The 19,854-nt window shown below is 38.6% G+C and overlaps 1 long non-coding RNA gene across 1 annotated transcript; it reads right to left on the reverse strand.

Annotated features, from left to right (window-relative positions):
• Positions 1–17,732: 17,732 nt before the first annotated feature.
• LOC104110871 (uncharacterized) lies at positions 17,733–19,569 on the reverse strand. The gene is made up of 2 exons (XR_011415119.1): positions 19,144–19,569; positions 17,733–17,976 (listed from the first exon to the last, which is right to left on the reverse strand). It is a non-coding gene; the product is annotated as an uncharacterized lncRNA (long non-coding RNA).
• Between the last annotated feature and the right edge of the window lie 285 nt (positions 19,570–19,854).

The raw sequence follows: 19,854 nt of genomic DNA on the forward strand, positions 1-19,854 counted from the left end.
AGAAGAGATGGCCCGCACATGATTTGGGCGGAAAATCAAGAGGTTCTTTTTTGGCAAATTGTTAACTCAATACATGCTCTCCCGGGAGGTGCCTGAAAACCCTGGTTATGATGAGGTTTTGGAGGCTCCATAAAGGTTGATGACATTACCTCCTTATTGGAGTCTATGTTCAAGCTGAGCCAGGCGGCGCAGAATGAGGGACGAAAACTTCAACGAGTATCTCTATAGCTCCCTGAATGTGATAATGAGCAAGTTGGGCGTGTCGGATGAGGAGCGTATGCATTTGCACAATGATCTATCCAGTTCTTCGAAAGAAATATTGGGAATTGCACCTGGAAGTCCCGTTCACCCGTCAGAGGATGAGAACACCCACAAAGGATCCCAACGATGAGGATGATCTTGATACTGACGTCACGGGGCCAATGGGTTTGCTGCCACTGGGAGCGATGATGATGATGAGCCCGGAGTTGCGACTGGGGTACATTCTAAGGATGAAGGATTAGAGTATGACCCGCATGGGTTGGACTAGCAGGGAGTTCTTCTTTCCACTTTACTTTGCTTTAAATTATTTTTATTAGTTTTTCTTTTAGGAACTCATAGTAGACATAGTCTAGTTTAGGAAAAATAAAAAAAGAAAAACAATACGAAAAAAGAAAAGAGATTCAGAAAAAGCTCGAACTTTTCCCGACGATGGATCGTTTGGACAATTTTCTTGAGCGATTAAAGTCCGATTAAAAACACCAAAAATATTTTTTTAGGATAATTAGGTTGTATCCCTCGGTTTTTCTTTGTGCGCCGGTTCTTTTCCAAGGGCATAGCTTTAACCGGGTACTTTATTTTTTTTTTAGGAGTAGGATAGGATGAAAATTCAGTTTCTCTGAGGTACCTATTGATATGTTTGGTGTTGGCACACTGGCGGGCGCTCTGTCTTCCCGTACATTTCATTTGAATTGTGATGCTTGAGTAAAATAAATAACCTACTCTGTGATGCCTTTTCTCAGTTGTTTGAATTGTATGTCACCTAGTGCAATATTACTTAAAATTTCTCAACTATATGTGCTTGCTTGACTTGAGAGTTGAACATAACCGTCTTGATTAAGTCACGTGCAATGTGTGTTGAGAATTTGTGATATTCTGTGCTATCCTGTGTAGTCTAGAACTTTCCTCGTGTGTTAATCGAAGCGAAATCATTAAGTTGTGCTACTCTAGGAGATGACGTAGGCAATTCTTTGCTTGATCATAGATATGCTTGTCACTAAAAATAAAAATTTTCCCGCTGCTACCCCCTTTGGAGACTATAGACCTTTCCCTTGGCACCCACATTACAAGTTGTATCCTTATTTTGTTCTTAATTTGGACTTGTTGAACCTTTACCTCCGAAGGCACTCAGTCACTAAAAGAAGTAAGGTGAGAGATTGGAAAGTAGCTTTCGAGTGGAATCATATAAGGGCCCTTAAGGTGCACTAAAATTGTGGAAAAAGGCCACTAGCCGATGAACCTTAATTTATGGAGTGTGTGTAGAAAAAAAAAGAGAAAAAGAAAATTTTCAAGTAAAGATAAAAATAATCCCAATAATGTAGAAAACCACACACCTCCTAATCTTACTAATTCATGCTAGTGGGAATATAGAAGTGCTTAATTAAAAAAAAATAGATATGTTGTATATGGTTTATGGCGAGTGAATTGGTTGAGAAGAATATATACTCGATTTTTGAATGTAGTGAATTAAAGTTCTTAGGAGGGCTAGTCATTATACCTAAATGTATCCTACTCGTCCCTTAGCCTACATTACAACCCATAAAATCCTAATTGATCCTATACTTGGCTAACCTAGATTAGTATAGATGTACATTACGGGAAAGCTTATTGTACAACCACGGGATGCACATGAATTCTTTGTGAGAGTGAGCGATTTTTGTTCAAATTGTGTGATGTTCTTTAATTACATTCTAATTTATACTTGAATGTGTGGACCATTCTATAATCACTCTTGTGTTTGCTGGTGAGGGCACATGATTTTCTGACGGATTGATAATGTGTTAACTTCTCTTGTTGGGTGAGTCACGAGTTGAGGGTGCTTAATGGTAATGATTTGACTCTTGAGGTAGGGCGGTTATGGATAGGTTGTTTGAATTTATTGAATTGAAATTGTTATACTTGTACAAGTTTAAAACGGGAAGAATGTGAAATTTGTATGTTCATGCTTGATTGTCGGTATTGATCATAGTCAAGGGTAGAGTGTATGATTAAAAATTGAAGTGCTCCTCTCTAGTTGAGATGTGTACGTTTATGGGGTGTAGTTAATAGTCCCATTGCTCGAGGACAAGCAAGAGTCTATGTGTGGGGTGTTAATATTTAGCTTAAAGTATGCATATTTATATGCATACTTCGCCACGCATTTTACTCATACTTTGTAGATTTCGTATGTAAAATGTAATGCTTTGTGATAATTCATGGTATTTTATGTGTAGGAATCATCCGGAGCCAATATGGGACGAAGGTGCGAGATTGGAGATAAAAAGGAGCGAAATGGGAAAAATGCCATAGAGTAGAACCTAGGATAGCGTGGGACGCTACCTGTGGCACAGAAGTTAGAACACAAAATATCCTAGCGCCATGGCTAGCTCCCCACATTACCGTGGGCGCTGGTGACGGGATAGTTCCCCTAGTTCGCTCGGGACAAGGTTATTTTGGCCGAAGTCCCCCCCCCCCCCCCCAACTCGTATAAAATCAAGCCTAAGCCTATTTTGTGAGGGGAGACGCCACTTTGAGGGGAAAATACACACGAGGAACATCCGGGAGCAAGGATATATCAGTTTTCTTCATCTTTTCTTAGTATTCTCAATTATTCAACACTTGTGAATTTATTTTGATCATATCATGAGTAGCTAAAACTCATAGTCCTGGGTTTGTGATTCTGGGGTTGTGATTTAGCCAGGGTTCTATGACCGTGTCAGAGTATACGGTCAGGATTAGTGATTTGGGAAGACATGCACCAGCCTTGGTTGCTACTGTTAGAGAGCGGGTTCGTTGATTTATCGAGGGGCTCAACCCCAGTATCACATTTAGCATGGCCTGAGAGTTAGAGATGGACATTGCATACCAGCAAGTAGTGGGGATTGCTAGGAGATTGGAGTGCATGCTAACTCGGGAGAGAGAGGAGAGAGAGGCCAAGAGGTCTCGAGAGTCTGTCACTTATAGTGGTACTCGTGCCCCATCTGCAGCCCGTCAGGCTAGAGGATTTGTGAATCACCCTATTCATTCAGCACTTCCAGTAGCCAGTAGTATTTCGGCCACTCCTAGGCCCCAAGCTCCCTATTATGCACTGTCATTGTCTAGTGCACCTCCTAAGCAGGGTGCTTTCAGAGGTCAGTCCAGCCGATCAGGCCTGAGCCAGCCACAATAGCTACGTCCTCCGAGAGCTTGTTTTGAGTGTAATAACACTCGTCATATGGTGAGGGATTTCCCCAGACTCAAGAGGGGTGCACCTCCATGGACCACTCGGGCACCGCGTTCTCCACTAGTTCCTCAAGCCATGATTACACCACCAGCTACCACTCCACTTGCACAGCTAGCTCAAAGTGGAGGTCGAGTAGGGAGAGGTTGCCCTAGAGGGAGAGGCTATGCCAGATATTATGCCCTTCCTGCTAGGACAGAGGTAGTTTCATCTAACTCTATCATCTCAGGTATTGTTCTGGTATGTCATAGAGATGCATCAATTTTATTTGATTCAGGCTCCACTTATTCCTATGTGTCATCTTATTTTGCTCCGTATTTGGGTACATCCCATTATTCTTTCAGTTCTCCTATCTATGTGTCTACACCAGTGGGAGATTCTATTTTGAGACCAGAGCCAATTTATTATTTCTCAGTATGGTGGATTTTGATGTTATTTTAGGCATGGACTGGTTAGCTCCCTATCATGCTATCCTTGATTGTCACGCCAAGACAGTGACGTTGGCTATGCCAGGTCTACCATGGTTAGAGTGGAGAGATACTTTAGATTATGTTCCTAGCAGGGTTATTTCATCTCTAAAGGCTCAACGAATGGTTGAGAAGGGGCATATTCCGTATCTGGCATATGTGAGGGATGTTAGTGTTGATACTCCTACTGTCGAGTCAGTTCCGGTAGTGAGGGATTATTCAGATGTATTTCCAGCAGATCTTCTGAGTCTGCTGCCCGACAGGGATATCGACTTTGGTATTGATTTGTTACTGGACACTCAACCCATTTCGATTCCACCCTATCATATGGCCCCATCAGAGTTGAAAGAGTTAAAGGAACAGTTGCAAGAGTTGCTTGATAAGGGTTTCATTCGGCCTAGTGTGTCGCCTTGGGGTGGTCCAATCTTATTTGTAAAGAAGAAGGATGGTTCTATGAGGATGTGTATTGATTATCGCCAGTTGAACAAGGTTACAGTGAAGAACAGGTATCCATTGCCACGTATCGATGACCTATTTGATCAGCTTCAGGGTGCCAAAGTGTTCTATAAGATCAACTTGCGTTCAGGCTATCATCAGTTGAATATTCAGGAGCCAGATATCTCGAAGACTGGCTTCAGGACTCGGTATGGTCATTATGAGTTCCTTGTGATGTCTTTTGGGTTGACCAACACCCTAACAGCGTTCATGCACTTGATGAACAGTGTATTTCATCCATATCTTGACTCGTTCTTCATTGTGTTTATTGATAACATTCTGGTGTACTCCCGGAGCCGGGAGGATCATGAACAGCACCTGAGGACTGTGCTTCAGACCTTAAGAGAAAAGAAGTTATATGCAAAATTTTCAATGTGTGAATTCTTGCTAAATTCAGTGTCATTTTTGGGTCACGTAGTATCGAGTGAGGGGATCAAGGTAGATCCGAAGAAGATTGAAGCAGTGCAGAGTTGGACCAGACCGTCCTCAACTATATAGATCCGGAGTTTTCTTTGCTTGGCGGGGTACTACTATCTATTTGTATAGGGTTTCTCATCTATTGCAGCACCTATCACCAAGCTTACCCATATGGGTGATCCGTTCAGGTGGACCGAGGAGTGTGAGGAGAGCTTTCAAAAGCTCAAGACTGCTTTGACTACAGCCCCAGTATTGGTATTGCCTACTAGTTAGGGGTCATATACGGTGTATTGTGATGCGTCACGCATTGGTTTCGGCACGGTGTTTCTGAGCCGAGCCAAGTTTTGGCTTGTGTTGTTTCTCAGTCTTCTCTTTATGATCGTATCAGAGAGTGTCAGTATGATGACCCCCATCTGCTTGTCCTTAAGGAAACGGTTCAGCACGGCGATGCCAAGGAGGTCACTATTAGAGAGGACGGTGTATTGCGGATTCAGGGTAGGCTATGTGTGCCCAATGTAGATGGCTTGCATGAGTTGATTCTCCATGAGGCTCACAGTTTGCAGAACTACATTAATCCAGGTATCGTGAAGATGTATCAGGACTTGAGGCAGCAATATAGGTGGAGGCAGATGAAGAAGGACATAGTGGAATATGCAGCTCGATGCCTAAACTGTTAGTATGTGAAGTATGAGCATCAGCGGCCTGGTGGATTGCTTCAGAAGCTAGAGATTCCAGAGTGGAAATGGGAGCGGATCACTATGGATTTTGTTGTTGGGATTCCACGGATTTAGAGGAAGTTCGATGCAGTTTGGGTGATTATAGATAAATTGACCAAGTCAGCTCATTTAATTCATGTGGTTACTACTTACTCTTCGGAGCAGCTGGCTCACGTTTACATACGGGAGATTGCCAGGCTTCATGGAGTACCGGTATCTATCATCTCTTACCGGGGTACGCACTTTACATCATGGTTCTGGAGAGCCGTATAGCGTGAGCTGGGCACGCGGGTGGAGTTGAGTACAGCATTTCACCCTCAGACATACGGATAGTCCAAGCGCACTATTCAAATATTAGAGGATATGCTTCGTGCGTGTGTGATGGATTTTAGGGTTCTTGGGATCAGTTCTTGCCACTTGCGGAGTTTGCCTACAACAATAATTATCAGTCGAGCATCTAGATGGCCCCGTATAGACTTCGTACAGCCCAATCCAGGCAGAAGAGTTATGAGGATCAGAAGGTTCGCGATGTTACATTCATGGTTGAGGAGCGGGTCTTACTCCGAGTTTCGCCCATGAGGGGTTTTATGAGGTTCAGAAAGAAGAACAAGCTGAGCCCTAGGTATATCAGGCCTTTTGAGATTCTTGAGAGGATTGGAGAGGTGGCCTACAGACTTGCACTACCACCTAGTCTAGCTGAAGTCCATCCAGTGTTCCATGTTTCCATGCTCCAGAAGTATCACAACGATCTATCTAATGTGTTAGACTTCAACTCAGTCCAGTTGGACAAGGGTCTATCTTAAGTTGAGGAGTCGGTGGCCATTTTGGACAGCCAGGTTCAAAAGTTGAGGTCGAAGAACATTGCGTCAGTTAAGGTCCAGTGGAAAGGTCAGCCAGTCGAGGAGGCAACTTGGGATACCGATAAAGATATGTGTAGCCGTTATCCTCATCTTTTCACCACTTCATGTATGTCTCTATACTCATTTGAGGACGAACGTGTATTTTAAGAGGGGGAGGATATAATGATCCGGTCGGTCGTTTTGAGAGTATGAGCCCCGATCCCCTAGTTATTTCCCATCTCTTTCATTTTGTGGTTACTTGAATTGTCGTGGTGCTTGGTGTCGGGTTCGGGAGAGTTTCAGAGTGAGATGGGACACATAGTCCCTAAATTAAATATCTAAATCGTAGGAGTTGATCGTAGTTTGACTTTTGTGAAGACAACTCTGAAATGGAGTTTCGTTGGTTTCAAGAGCTCCGCATGGTGATTTTGGTCTTAGGAGTACATCCAGATGTTGATTTAGAGGTTCGTAGGTCATTTCGGCGTTAATTGGCGAAAGTTGGAAAATAGGAAGATTTTTGGAAAGTTAGATCGGGAGTGGACGTTTTGACATCGGGGTCATATTACGATTCCAAAAGTTGGAGTAGGTCCCTAATGTCATATGTGACTTGTGTGAAAACTTTGAGTTAAATCAGAATTGATTTGATAGGGTTCGACATCGAATGTAGAAGTTAGGAGTTCAAAAGTTCATTAGGCTTGAATCGATATGCAATTCATGGGTTTAGCGTTGTTTGATGTGATTTGAATGCTAGACTAAGTTCGTATGATATTTTAGGACTTGTTGGTATAATTGGTTGAGGTCCCGGGGGCCTCGGGTGCGATTCAGACTATGTTCGGCGCATTTCGGAACATTATGATTGCTGAAATCTGGTGCTTCTAGTTTCCTTCTACGTGTTCGCGAAGGTGTTCCCGCGTTCGCGTAGAGTCTTCAGAGATGGTTGGAAATTAACCCTTCGTGTTCGCGAAGATGGCCACGTGTTCATGAAGGGGTCAGGTCTTGGTGCTATGCAATCACGTACTGGCTCACGCATTCACGAAGAAGAGAAACGGCTGGGTGGATCAGTACGGTAATGGGTATGATCGGTTCCTTGGGTACCTATGATGTGGTGATTCTCTACAGGGTGTTTTGTGGCAAAAATCTTAGGTTTGGCGACCTGCGCGGTTTAGTTTAGTTAGAGATATTCAGTTCTGATGGCTTGGTTAGGTGCAAATTGGTTTCAAAGAGTTCTCGATGTTTTTTACCACGGTTTGAGATGGATATGTCCTACTGACGTGAGGAGCATGTTGCGTATTGTGATTTTCTCCTAGATGGGATCAAATGGAAGGTTTCTGACTGATTGGGTATGTATTCTGCTGGTGACTCATAGTTGATTATGAGATTCTCATACTTTTCAAATAATGGCATGATAGATGTGGTATGTTGTGTGGGATTGAGATTTGCATGTGCAAGGTTACGGACCAGGTTTGGAGGGAAGGTCATGAATTTTGGACAGCATGGACAGTTTTAGATGTTTAGATTAATATTATAACTACTTGATAATTCCTGAGAAGGGTGTGCATTTCAGAAGGCGCACTGTGTGTTGACTTACAGATGCTTCATTGGTATTGCGGTACTCGCCTGGTTGATCGACTGCTCATGTTCAAATTTTGCTATGTGGCACAAAGGATTATAGAAATATTTCTCGTGGGGATGATTGTGTATGAGAGATGTGTTAATCATTCGCGGTGGAGTTGGGATCGGTTATGGTGATTCATGTGTTCGATGAATTTGGATACTGGGAGTTCTTAGAAACAGATTGTTTCGGGGTTATGTACTATGAAGATGTGGCCAAAGCTGGCCAGATGCTAGTAGTTGTTATGGCTAGGTCATTGTGGACTTTCATAGGACTATTTATCTATTTGTGGACGACCAGGGTTGATTTGGGGGCCCATTTGTAGGCCCAGTGAGGATGTGTATTCTACACCGAGTAGGATTTGTTGATTCAGAATTGTTTGTGTTAAGGGATGTGTCGTTCGGTTAGAGTTGAGCTTATTCGTGTTCTGATATGATCTATGTGTTACTCTTCTATGCTACGAGGGGTTGTGATTTGTTGGTTATATGCATACATTGTGTAGTTCTATTTGAGACTTATAGCATTCTTTGTGTGATTTGGTGATTTGGGGTGTAGAATGGTTGATTGCGCCTTGGTTATGGTCTTTTCGGGCTGTGGTATATTGTGTTGTTTGCTTCTCCATGGTTATGGCCATACACTCGTGTACTTGGCATCCAATTGCTTATGGTTGTTGATTTTGAGCATTGGTGGCTCGAGGTATTTCGTATGGATCGGTGTTTGGATTGGTCACGTATTGCAGCTGGGCTATGATAGGATATGATCCTTTGTGTTAGATTAGTGTGTCTTGGTTCTACTATGTATAATGGGTTGATAGCATTTCGGTTATGGTGGAACTTGTTGAGTTTGCTGGACGGTCCTCTCATTTGAGTAATTTTCCATGTTTAGGTACATTTGAATTGTTGCTTGTTGGTGCACAGACGGTACGGTTTGTGGCTTAAGGTTGAATTGGGGTGTCATGTCAGTAGGGCGGCTGTATTTTATAAGATGAGGTTGTCAGACCTAGAATGGGTGCTATTGGATCTGATTGTGGTATATTTGAAAGGATAATATCGGAAGCCGGCTTAGAAATTGGCTATAGTTCTTGTTAAAGGAGGAAGAGTTCCATGGCTTGTTGATCTGATAAGTGCTTATGAGTTTGTGCGTGATTCTTTCATCATCGACAGGGTAGGAAGATTTCAAAATGAGGTTTTGTTTGATACGAGGTTTATTACCTATATTGGGTTATTTTGAGCAGCTACTGTGATCGAAAATTTTGCTACAAGTATGCCAGTCGTGTGGTATTTCATGTGATTACATCTTGGGTTATGGTTATGACTTGATATAGTTTGTTCAGACTTATACAGTGTGTAGATGCGAGGTTCGGGTCTTGTAGGAATTTTGGATGTTGGAAATTGGATTATGTGGTTTACGAGTTAAGGTTGGAGTAATGATTTTCAGTTATGTTGTGTTGTCGGGCCTACATTGAATAGGGTGCTATGGGATCACCCCCGGGTATGTGCATGGTAAGGTTACACGGTGGTTTGATGGCTTTGGAACGATTCCTGGCACGTTCGAGGACGAACGTATGTATAAGTGAGGGAGGATGTAACGACCCGACCGGTCATTTTGAACATTTGCACTTCGCTCAATAGTCTGGGGGCATGGGTAGCTCCGTATGATGTATTATGATTGGTATGTATCGTCGGTTTTGGTTTTCAGGTGATCCAGAGTTTGATTTGGAAGAATGAATTTCATCGTTACAGCTTTAAGTTGGAAGAGTTGACCAAGTTTGACTTTTATGAATTTGACCCTGAAACGGAGTTTTGATGGTTCCGTTAGGTCCGAATGGTGATTTTGGACTCGGACGTATGCTCGGATTTGCATTTGGATATTTCTAAAAGGATTCGGCACTAATTGGTGAAAATTGGAAATTCGAAGGATTAGAAAGTTAATAAGTTTAACCGCGAGTTGACTTTATGGATATTGTATTCGGATTGTGGTTCCAAGAACTGGAATAGATTCTTTATGACAATTTGGGAGTTGTGTGCAAAATTGGAGTTCATTCCGAGTTGATTTGTTATGTTTCGGCTCGAGTTTTGGAAGTTAAAAGTTCAAAGTTCATTTAAGTTTGATTTGAGGTGCGATTCGTCGTTTCTATGTTGTTATGTGTGATTTGAGGCCTCGAGTAGGTCCATATTATGTTATGGAACTTGTTCGTATATTCGGACACGGTCCCGACGTGCTCGAGTGAGTTTCGGATGAGGTTCATATCATTTTGGAAATTTTGGCTAAGGCTGGTTTGGCAGAGGTTCTGGTGTGTGACCGCACCTGCGGAGCTATGGGCGTAGTTGCGGAGCCGCAAAATAGGTAGTGTCATAGCAGAAGCGAAAGAAGACTGGGCCTCGAGTCTTCACACGTGTGGAATTTGAGTCGCATCTGCGACTTCGCAGAAGCGGGGAAAATGGGCGCAAAAGCGAGAGGCAGCGCAGGTGCGTGAAGTTGGTTCGCACCTGCGATTGCGCAGGAGCGAAGCCTTTGTCGAAGGTAGAAGAGACTTGGACAGATCCTTTAAGTTCGAGGGTTCGATGTTTTGCTCATTTTTGGGATTTTGGAGCTCGGTTTGGGCGACCTTCGAGAGAAATTTCACCACACGAATTGGGGTAAGTACTCTTAACTCGGTTTTGATTTTCTTTCATGAATCTTACTTCATTTTTGGCATTTGATTGAGGATTTCAAGAGAGAAATTGGGGGGTTTTGACTAAAGTTTCATAGAGCGAATTCTTTCGTTTTGAACACCGATTTGGAGTCGGATTTGAATAAAACTAGTATGGTTGGACTCATAATTGAATGGGTTGTCGGGTTCTGATGTGTGGGCCTAGGTTGGGCTTTTGGATTTATTTTGGTCTTTTGATTATAGATTCGACATGTATCGATTTGGTTTGGTTCCTTTGACATTATTTGATGTATTTGAGTTTCTTTTGGCTAGTTTTCAGTCATTCAGAGGTCGGTATGTGCGGGATGGCATTTTTGGAGCATCGCTTGGCTTGCTTAGTATTGGAATTGGCTTGTTCGAGGTAAGTAAAGCTTCTAAACTTGGTGTTGAGGGTATGAAACTCTGAATTACGTGTTATGTGATTGATGTTGAGGTGACGCGCATGCTAGGTGATGGGCGTGTGGGCGTGCACCGCGTGAATTTTGATTTAGTCGATTCCATGGAACTGTGTAGCTATCTTATATGAACATTTTTACTGTACTCTATGTGTTAGAGCACTTGAGCTGTAATTTATGCTAGAAATCATGTTTAGGCTATAGGCGGGTACTATTGGGACCCACAGTGGTCGTTCTTTGTTGTTGAGTTATTTGCTTAATTGTAGTTATGTACTTAGTCGCATTCATCATTTTATATCATATCTCAGTCTCTGTTATCGTATATTATCACATCTCATATCATTGATTAGGGCTGCTTAGCGTGAGTGTTGTGAGCCCTAGAGACTGGAGAGATTGATGGCTGAGTGAGGCTGAGGGGCTGTTGTGAGTGATATTTATGGGATCGGGCTGCATCCCGCTCATTGATTAGGGTTGCTTAACATGAGTGTTGTGAGCCCGAGAGACTGGAGAGATTGATCACTGAGTGAGGCCGAGGGGCTATTGTGAGTGATATTTATGGGATCGGGATGCACACCGCAGTAGGCTTTATTGATTCGAGCCAGGATTTGGCTTACTATAGCGCTTGGGCTAGATCGGCCCCTTCGGAGTTTGCACATCCACAGTGGGCGCAATTGCTAACAATCATTTGCATTTGGGCTGGATCTACCCTGGTTCATTTGCATTGGGCTAGATCTGCCCTAGTTTAATTACATTTTTGGTTCATTTGCATTGGGCTGGATCTGCCTTGGTTTATTTGCATCTTGGGCTGGATCTGCCCTAGGTTTGTTTGCATTTGGGCTGGATCTGTCCTGTATAGTACTGAGTGACTAAGTGTGCTGAGTATTGAGCATGATGAGTGAGAATACGAGACAGTGAGATTGAGTACTCTGAGAGTGTGAGTACGTGAGTTCATCATTGAGATGCATTGAATTTGACATGCGTTCTTGAGATACAGGCATAGAGATGCATTTCCTCATGCTACCCGATTTTGGTGACATTCATGATTTTACCTGTATATTGACATGTAGGCATAGAGATGTATTTTTCTCATGTTATCTGAAAATAAAACATCTTATTTATTATTGAAAGGATTTTGGGAAAATCACGATTTTCAAACTTATTCATATATTTTTGAGGTTTTCGGTGAAAGATCTGGGATCTACTATTATACTTGAAAAGCATGCCTATTTTCCATAACTGTGAATCAGTTGAGTTATTTCTTGTACCATCTTTATTATATTGTTATGAACTGTTGCTGGTTATTGGAGTTGGACTCTAACCCTTGTCCCAACTAGTCACTACTTTCAACCTAAGGTTAGGTTTGTTACTTATTGAGTACATGGGGTCGGTGCATGCAGATGTTAGATGTTGATGTAGCTGTGTACGGCGGGAGCTAGATCTGAAGATGTACTTGCGTTCCAGTCATAGCTGCCTCTTGATCCTGGTAGCTTTAGTATTTCAGATCTGTTCATGTATATTTCAAACAGATGGTGTATTTTATTTCAAACCAACTTTGTAAACTCTATATCTTAAAAGCTTATGATTTTTACTACCAGTATTTGGGGAGTTGTATAAAATTCAGTTATTACATCTTTGATTCACATCAGTATTATTATATTGTGTTTTATAGCTAATTGGCTTACCTAGCGGGTTGGGTTAGGTGCCATCATGACGGTTTGGATTTTGGGTCGTGACATTTGGATAATTCTTGTGTGGTTGGACTGGATATCCAATGGGTGTTCGGTTTTTATAATTTTGATCGGGTTCCGAGACGCGGGTCCAGGTCGGCCTTTTGGGACGATTTTTCCAATTCTTGCTAAAATCATAATTTCATTATTTAGAATAGTTTCCTACAGTTATATTTATAGTATGAAATTACTTTTGGCTAGATTTGAGCCGTTTGGAGTCGAAACACCGAGGGAAAGGCTTTCTAATTGATTGATTGAGCATAGTTTGAGGTAAGTGACTTGTCTAACCTTGTGTGAGGGAAATTTTCCTTAGGATTTGGTACTGTTGCAATATGTGAAAGCGGTGTATGCGAGGTGACGAATGCGTACTCAGGCTAAATATTGAAAATCTAATTTTTGCTAAGTAATTTCCTTTTATTTCCTTAATTGAGTTACTCTAGCATGTGTAGTCATCATGTTTAGCCTAATTTCAGTTGTCTACGTATATTATCTCTTATTTGCAATTTGTACAACATGCTTAGTTAAATTGATTACTTCCTTGATTATGTATTCATTATTCAACTGTGGAATTCTTTGCCTGAAATATCATTGTTTCATTTGTTACGTTTTGGTTTTCGTGATTATTGTTGAGGTGATTTGTTTGGTTGTGGCGATTTGTTTGGTTTTGGCGCGAGGTTTCTGCCGTGCAGATTGTTATTGTGGCACGAGGTTTCTATCGTGCGAATTATTATTGTGGCACGAGATTTCTGCCATGTGGATTGTTATTGTGGCACGAGATTTCTATCGTGCGGATTGTTATTGTGGCACGAGGTTTCTGTCGTGTGGTTGTTATTATACGAAGAGATTGTGAGATATTTACTTTTGGGACTACGAGACGGTACCCCGAGAGTTCCCCTGTTGATTTCCTCTACTTACTGTATTGTTTGTTGTTGTTGTTCCTTAACTTGTAAGATTCTTGCTTCCTTACGTGTTGTATATGTCTTCTTGATTCTGTGTTGCTACCTTTCGTAAATTTCTATTGTTACACTTCCCTGTCACTTTATTATATCATTATATCTTCTACCTTATTTCTTATTAGTCCTAGTAGGGCCTCACCTGACCTCATCACTACTCTACTGAGGTTAGGCTTGGCACTTACTGGGTATTGTTGTGGTGTACTCATACTATGCTTTTGCATATTGTTTTGTACAGATCCAGGTGCATCATATCAGCCTCGATATTAGAGTGTTGTGCTGCTGCTTGGAGACTTCAAGGTACACCTGCCCGCGTCCGCGGACCTCGGAGTCCCCCTTTGTCTCGTCGTTTCCTAGCTTCTTTACGTTTTGATAGAGAGTGATGTTTAGGATATATGCAACATTGTATCTAGAGCTTGTGACTTTTATCTACCAGGTTTTGGGAATTATATATACTTTGAGTTACAGTTTTTACTTTATACAGTTGCTGACGTTTTGAGCTTTTAGATTATTATTTCAATTATTCCGTATGCTTATTAGACTTACCTAGTTTTAGAGATTAGGTGCCGTCACGATATCCTACGGAAGAAAATTGGGGTCGTGACAACAAGAGAAATAAGCCTTATCTTAATTTTCCACCCCCTTCTTCAACCTTTTTTCTAATATATAGAATAGCCTTGGAAGCCGTTGGTCGTTGTCTTGCCAGCTTGCCGACACAGGCCTCTTTTTGTCATTTCATGTTTAGCTTTTATAATTTGTTGATCATTTAAAGTGGCTCTGAAATTTGATTGGTTCAAATAAGTTGATTATGGTGCTAACTTTATTAATTTTTGTTGTACAGACCTTTTAGCCCTTTAAGGGACCGTGTATGCTTTCAAGTGGGTCCATCTCCCCTTACAATTGCGGCTGAAAAATCCATTTCCATGCCTGGCATATAAACTTGCTCATTTTTATTTATGCTTGTGAGGAGACAAATGTTTGGTTTTCAACTCATTATTTATTAGAGAAAAATTTAAAGTGGTTGAAGCCTTTATTAGCCTTCATTCTTGTTCTGCTTATATTTCTCTGTATAAAATGGTGTATCAGACAAATAAAAAGCATATTTTTAAATTTTATATATTCATAACTACTTCTAAACTCTAAAGCTCATAGCTGCTACTATCAAACTGTTTAGAAATTCTCAAGAACTAATTTTGTATATCATAAGCTAATAATAGATATTATGGTAATTTAATTTTATAAATTTTCTCTAAATTAATTTGGTAGATCACATACTAAAATTATTTTATGCAGTGATTCATTTTTCTACTTGCAATTGTAATGCACAAAAAATTATACTAGATGTTAAATTTATTTCAACAGAGACTTTTTATTAAAAATAAATCAAATTATTTTACAAGAAAAGATTTATCAAATCATCTTATAATACCTTTTACTATGGTTAACTTTGGTAATTTTAGTTCTAAAAGCTCTTGATAGGCGACTGTATCAAATACTACTAACAATATGTGCACAATGTTTTATGAAATAGTTTGGTAAATTTAAGTTGAAGAAAAATATTTTGCAAAAGACATATTTTATTTTTGGTTCATATTTTAGTTTAATTGTCTATTATAAAGTTAGATTTCATTTGAAGTTCTTTTTATTTATTCAAAGTTTTCTCATAAAGTTTTCAAATAAATCTGTAACTGAGCTCTGAAGAATACATAAGGTTTTTAAAGTTTTGTTTACTTCGCAATTACTAACCTGTATTAACTAAGAGTGTACTTTCTAAATAATCTAAATGAAAATGAGATGAATGGAGCACACAAAAAGGTATTAAAGGTTCATAGTTTGTAACTTTGCTCAGGTAAGCAAGATAAAGCTAACCGGAAAAAATAACTTTTTAAAATACATGGAAATGAGAGTGAATCTTCCAAATATCTAAGGTTGAAACTTTTATAACATCTATCAAACAACAAATTGAAATAACAAAATTTATTAAAACATCGTAATTAAATTAGGTATCTAAAAGAAAGAGAGCTAGAACCAAGAATGAGCACACAAAATTCACATTATTAATTCAAGCATTTTACTTCTTTTGAGAATTTTTTTAAAAAAAAAAAAAAACTAGAATTGGTTGCCTTTGAGAGACATGTTTATTTCCTCACTTTCATGTATCTTATCTTTCTTTATCTTATCTTAATGTTCTAAAACGTTGACAATAGAAATACATATATGTTCCTATGATTATTTTTATTCCTCTAGGAGTAAAAAGATAAAATAATTAATTAGGTTAATTGAATTTAAAATACAACAGTAAATTATAACAACGAACAAATTAACAAGTGGAAAACAAACTTAGTCAAAGTTTAGATTGTTGGGCCGTGCTTACGCACGGTCAAAGTATTAGTCTTTTTATATATATCCTATGCAAAGCGACTTTTGAACTTGCAAATTGAAGGACACGACTGTTAGCACTAAGAACGACAGTTTAGAGCGTTTTAAAAAATATATATAAAAGAGACAAAATGAAACTTTGAAAAGCTAGTGACTTTTAAATGGCAGTTATTAGCCACTAATAAAGGGGAAAATGCAAAAAATATAAAAATAAAAAATAAATAAATAAATATATATATATATATATATATATATATATATATATATATATATATATATATAATGAGAGGGAAAAAATCCAAAAGATTGAGATAATAGATAAATAGGATCTTTGGCCAAAAAGAGGTGTGAAGTCATCAGTCTATATATATAGTTTGAGTTTTAAGAGTAACCAATATTAAAAGACTCGCATGAGGATACCTCGGCAGTGGAAGCATCAAACACCACAATTGAGCTTGGCAAAAATGATCAGTCCAGTTTGCTGCTTCACCTCAAGAAGGTGATTTTGTATAGATAAGTTAATTGATTTATCACTGTTTTCCTTATGATTGATTCTTCAATATTTATGTGTTGCTTTAACAATATTGTTAATCAATTCCATAATAAGTACTGTTTTCCCCACTTCAGCTCCCCCGAATCGTCTGATTTTTCCTCCACGACGATAAGGGACTAAGGTAAAGTGTCGATTTATGTATATGTAGATGACAGGGAACAACTGGGACGAATATCTTCCACGTGCTCCAGGCACTGAAGGCACTATTCTTTTCTATATCGGTTCTCATGCTCATATAAAACTAATGAAGAGCAGTGGTGCAATTGATGATTCTACCATTGAAAAGATTGAGAATGTTTCCTTGTGAGCGCATATCTTAGCTTCTTTCTTGGAATTCTTCTGCAGCTAAGAGTTGCATTTTATATGGTTTGGTAATTATATAATAAGTTGATGAATTGCATGCATGTCTTTGTGATGGGTCGCAAGAGTTGCTAATAATATTTCTTTCAATTTTATATCCTGTATACATCTTGATGTTTAACAGTACACTATGAAGGTTATATATTTACTTTACAAAATATTTAATAAGCTATTTGGATTAGTCTTTTTATAATTCACACTTGATATTATACTACGACAACTATATATATCTCCACTTTGTAGTATTTTTAATCAAATGTTTTGGATAGTTTTTGGTAATCTTCCATTTTATAAAATTTGTACCGATTAATATGGAATATACGTGCAACACACACACACACACATATATATATATATATATATACACACACACTTGAGATAGTCTCTGAAAATGCCAAAATTATAAACAACAACGGAGAAGACGAGCGAACTTATCATTGAAAGTACCAAAAAAGTATTGGATTATTCTATTCCAATTTATTTTTCATATGTATTTTTCCGTTATATATGCCTTCTTTTGTTTAAAAAAATTTATATGTATATCTTGCCTTATGTATTTGTCATTTTAAATTTTTTGTATTTAGCGTATGATTAGTGCGAACAAATTCACTAGTATTTAAATATTCTCAGCGGTTATAAGCTAGTACATAAGCACCATATGGGTACAATATTAATAACATAGCCAACATAATTATTTAATAGGTGCCCATAAAGATAACTACATCGGTTTACAAACGATTACAATTATTTCAAATTTATACTAACCACATTATGTAATAAGACCAGTAGTATACATATGTATACTAATTTGTGGCGCACGGATACAACACAACAAAAACTTATTCAAACAGATGCCTTTGCTGAACAGTAGTTTGCTTGACAAATAGCCATACAACTGCCGAACTTCTCTTTGTCTGGAAATTTGAAAAAATATTGATTAAGTGTTAGATATCGCCAAATACAAGCGAATAGTATGAATTATGAGTTATAAGTAGGGGTATCAAATAGGAAAGGTTAGGCTAATTTTGGGCGAATTAAAATGGCTTGGGTCATAACCCTTCCAAAATTTGCTTGGTGACACATGGATTAATATGAGTTAAACTATTGATCATAATACAATCCATCCAAATCAAATATTTTTTATTTATCTATAAAAACATTATTCATTCTCTATCTGTTGGGGGCAACAATGTTATTAAAATTGGGCCATATTTTATATTTTTATCCGTTATTGTGTATATAACATAAATATTTTTTTTCATTCTTTATCCCAATATTAAAAACCTACAAAAACTACAGTATAATCTCACTAGTGGGGTCTGGGAGGATAGTGTGTACGATTATTTCCATTAAATAACTTCAAGTTTTATAAACAACCTTCTTAGACTATTTCTAACAAATCTAAACAATACTCATTCCAAATTGCTTATAAAATCATATTCGAACTTCAAATACACTTATTTAAGCTTGCTCAATAATGGTGGATTACCTTAAGAATTTAATTTTCACCACCCAAAAGGATTTGGTTTGTAAAAATGATGTTTGAACCACAATTATTGATTCTGAAAGGATTAGAAGTTTAAGCTTTAAGAAACAAAGCTGAATAGTATTTTCGAAAACTTATTTGAAGTTGGATGTTGAATCGTGGTCTATTATATTTGGGCTACAACTTTGCAAAGTTATATATAGGCCATCTGATTGCAATATATGTGTGTGGACTGTACTTGTGTGTAATTCTCTTTTTGCTTATTTATTAATCACAAAATCAAAATGACGAAAGCTTCTTCTTTTAGTATCATAACTTTATCTAACCAGGTAAACCCGTAAAATTTAGGTTTTTGATATTTTCATAAGTTTCCTTGCTGATTAATTTGGGCTAAATAGGTTGCCGAAGCTAGCTCACATTTTTGGATGCGCTAACTATTGTTATGCTCAAATATATATTTGGGATATATATATATATATATTATGCACCCAAAATACCACACGAATTAGAGAAATTATATTTTCATAGGTTTAGTTTGACAATCCAAATCAAGAGAGAGAGACAGAGAGAGAGAGAGAGGAGAGAATATTTATACCGTTAAGGAGAATATAGTTCATGCATTTTCCATAAGCGCATTCATGGTTATCAGCCGCAATGGAAGCAAAAGACTGGAAACATTCCATAGAGGGGCAATCGCCTAATAGAGCGCACTTTGCCATGCATGAAGGGATGGTGAGAATACATTGAGTCGCATAAACAATGCCTCCTGTCCTTACTAGGCAATCCCACACAGATTCAGAAGACACGGGTGGTCCTGAAAATAGAAGGATTGCAAGCACAAAAAGTAATTTAACGCCTAACTTTCCCTCCATATTGAATCTTCCTATTTTATTAATGTTAGACAGATTTATTGGTGTGAAAATAGGTAGAAGATTCATGAATACTTATAGTCACACATGCATAAGAATTAGCAGATAGTTTAGTCTTTAGCTTTCATTGTTTTGTCTTTTATTTCAGAAAAATCAACGCATTTTAATAAAGAGAAGAAATGTGAACCACCATGTGGGCCGTGTGTGACACCGCAGGAATAATTTTGTCATAATTATTTCTTCAATTTTAGGCCATTAAAATAGACTAGTTAGGATTTTTGTGGAGTATCTTGATCTTAAAAGTGTCATAATACTTTGTTAGAGCATTGAATACACCATTATTTGAAGCTTTTGTGAACAAGATTCATTAACTTTCTTTATTGTAAGACTTTTCTTCATTGTATGACTTTAATGCTTAGTGTTATTGTTCTAGTTGT

This window comes from Nicotiana tomentosiformis, chromosome 3 (assembly GCF_000390325.3).
Source record: "Nicotiana tomentosiformis chromosome 3, ASM39032v3, whole genome shotgun sequence".
Classification (NCBI taxonomy): domain Eukaryota; kingdom Viridiplantae; phylum Streptophyta; class Magnoliopsida; order Solanales; family Solanaceae; genus Nicotiana; species Nicotiana tomentosiformis.